Raw genomic sequence first — 3,125 nt, 5'->3', positions numbered from 1 at the left:
TCTTGTACTAAGACGTTTATGTCATGCTTCAGTCTCTAAATCACATGCCTCTCTCATTCTTGACGAAGTGCTAGCTCTTTGATTGCATCAGAAAGCAGTCTTTGTCGGTTCACGAGGCTCCACATTGACTAAATCTGCAAATATGACTTTTACTCCAAAGGGTGTACTGTGGTGCTAGTGTGGACAACTTGTGCTGACAGTGAATTGCAGCAGTTCCTTGTGGTCTAGAAAGGTGTCCTGTGAATTGAAAGAACAGTGTGTCCATAATTGACTGAGCATGGATCACTGCCTTAATAATTAAACTTCACTTTGATAATCCCTCAAATTTTAGCCACCCTGTTATGCAGTTAACTTGATATATATTCTAGAATTTTTGTTAACATACCTATGTTTCATCAAGGCTGATTAGAGTAGAAAACATTTTTTAAGCATTTTCCATGTGGCATTTCATCTTCACAACCATTTTTCTAGGTATATGTGATACTCCTGCTATTTATATGATGATTGATGATGATGATGATGATGATGTGATTTCCACACTTCTCAGATGAGATATCTAAGTCCCAGACCAAAGCTTTTGTAAAGGCAGCAGCCAGTGGTCTAAGAAGTTCTCAGCCCCAGGTTCTACATTATCCACTTGCTATAGTAATTCACTATTTGTTTATAAGGCACCATTTATTTGTTTATAAATTGATATGGAATAAGGTACAGAGAACAGCAGAGATACTTATAATGAAAGATGGTTATCAAAACTTGTTTTCCAAATACCAAAGAGAAAGAGACCGAGACAAAGATAGAGAGATGGGGAAGGAGACAGATGTGATTTTGAACGACTAAGGTATGAAGTTTACATCTAGTGATGAGTTAATTAAGAAAATTTCAGAGGATTTTTCAGTAAGGCAGTGATATGATCACTATTTTACTTTGAGTGAATCCCTTTGACAGTTGTAAGGGGAACTGATGAGTGTGTGGTTGGAGGTAAGACTAAACCCAAGTTCTACTGAGAGGTAATTAAAGCCTTCCAAAAGAGAGAAACAAAATAATGATGAAAGAGAGAAAATTTGATCCTAGGGTATCTTTTTGACTAATTTGAGTAGTATTGGCTGTGAGTCTTCTTTGAAGGTCTGATAAATTCTGTTGTGAATCCATCTGGGCCTTGGCTTTTTTTAATCACGAGGCTTAGTACCACTATTTTGATTTTCTTATTTTTATGGTTCTGTTTAAGAGTTGATCCCTTCTTGGTTGAACTTTGGTAGATCTACTGAATTTAGAAACTCATCCATTTCTTTTAGTTTTTTTTGTTTGTTTGTTTTTTGTTTTTTTACTTAATCGAGTATAAGTTTTTAAAGTATTCCCTTATAATGTTCTGGATTGTTTTTCGGTGGCTGTTGTGATGTTTCCCACTTTGTCTCTGATTTTGTTGACTTGGATTTGCTCTTTCTTTATTTTGGTTAGCTGGGCTAGGGGTCTATTGTGTTTGCCTTTACAAAGAAACAGCACTTTGATTCATTGATTCTGTGTATTGTTTTCCTTGTTTCTGTTTCATTGATTTCTGCTCTGATTATTGTTTCTTCTCATCTACTGAGTTGAGTTTAGTTTATTCTTTCTTTTCATTCTTGAGTTTTACATGAAACGTTCTTTCTGCATTCTTTCTGATTTTAAAAAATGTTTTATTTTTATGTGTATAAGTGTTTTGCCTGCAGTATGTAAGTGTACCATATGCATGCAATGCCTACAAAGTCCAGGAGAGGGTATGAGATCCCCTGGAAATGGAGCTATGGATGATTGTTAGCTACCTTGTGGGTGTGGGGAATTGAACTACGGTCCTCTGGAAGAACAGTAAGCGTTCTTAACTTCTAAGTTGTTTCTCCAGCCCCTCTTTCCAATTTTTTAATGTAGGTGCTTAAAGCTATAAATTTCCCTCTTAGGACAGCATTTAATGTATTCCAAAGGTTTTGAGGTGTTCTGTTATCATTTTCATTTAGTTCCAGGAACTTTTAGCAGATGATCCTGCTAGGAAAATGAGAGTTAGTCCTCTTTAAGGGAGTGACACTAATAATCTGTTGCAATTGTAATAGTAGGGTAGTGAGGTTGTCTACCTGCACTGGGTTTGCATAAACCTGGGCCTCTCAATAGTCAGTCATGGATGGGGCAGGAGACCATGAGAAGCCCCACCCCTCTCTGGGAATTATTGGCTATTGATGGATGTTGGTGGAGGGAAAGTCATTGTTCTTAGTTGTACACCCACTAGAGAGCCAACCAGGCTCTAATGGAAAGTTCCGCATCCATGGTCACATGGGCATCCCTGGCTAAACTCAGTGGGTCACAGATGACATGAACCTGGGAAAGGGACTTGCAGGGAAGAATAGGGATTAACATGGTTGGAGGGAACTAAGAGACGGGGACAAATTAATCAAAATGCATTATATACATGTATCAAATGAACAAAGAAAAAGTTTAATCAATAAAAGAGCAAAGGTAAAATGAGACAATTAGTGACCAGGCCAATTTCATCTGACTGGTGTCTTTATAAAGAGGGGATATTGCAAAAAACAGGTACACGTGCACTGAGCAAAGGCCATAAGAAGAAAGGATAAAAAAGCGGGCCCTCATGCTCACTTCGGCAGTAGATATCCTAAAATTGGAACAATACAGAGAAGATTAGCATGGCCCCTGTACAAGCATGACACGCAAAAAGTGGACCCTCTGGAAGCCAAGGATAACAGTCTCTGAGGAACTTGACCTGCATATCACATTACTCAAGGACTTATAATACCTGTGTGCAAATTTATTGTGTTTATACCACTCAGTGTGCAGCTATTTTTAGCACATATCTTAAACTAATAAGGAAGACAGTAGGTTTAGGATAAAAATCAAAAACTCTAAATTGGCAACACCTTTAGGATTATATACATATCACGAAGCAAGTGTACCGCTATGGACTTCCAGATACTGGACATAGCAAAGTGACCTGCTCCAATCCTACTCATAGCTTACTTAGCTCACCTTTCTAGTCTAGTCTTCCCTGTCCGCTCCTCTATATTATCTGCTTTAGCTGTGTCTGATGAGTTCACAGGTGACATTTTTCTTACGTCATACACTAGTCTCTTTCATATACTGCTGAC

General features: G+C 38.0%; 1 non-coding gene across 1 annotated transcript; it reads left to right on the top strand.

Annotated features, from left to right (window-relative positions):
- The first annotated feature begins 2,615 nt into the window (after window positions 1–2,615).
- LOC115071197 lies at window positions 2,616–2,718 on the top strand. The gene has a single exon (XR_003850304.1). It is a non-coding gene; the product is annotated as a U6 spliceosomal RNA (small nuclear RNA).
- Window positions 2,719–3,125: the final 407 nt, after the last annotated feature.

Source organism: Nannospalax galili, unplaced genomic scaffold (assembly GCF_000622305.1).
Source record: "Nannospalax galili isolate Female #2095 unplaced genomic scaffold, S.galili_v1.0 scaffold210, whole genome shotgun sequence".
In the NCBI taxonomy this organism is placed as follows: domain Eukaryota; kingdom Metazoa; phylum Chordata; class Mammalia; order Rodentia; family Spalacidae; genus Nannospalax; species Nannospalax galili.
The sequence above is the reverse complement of the archived record's forward strand: the minus strand, read 5'-3'. Positions and strand labels throughout refer to the sequence as shown.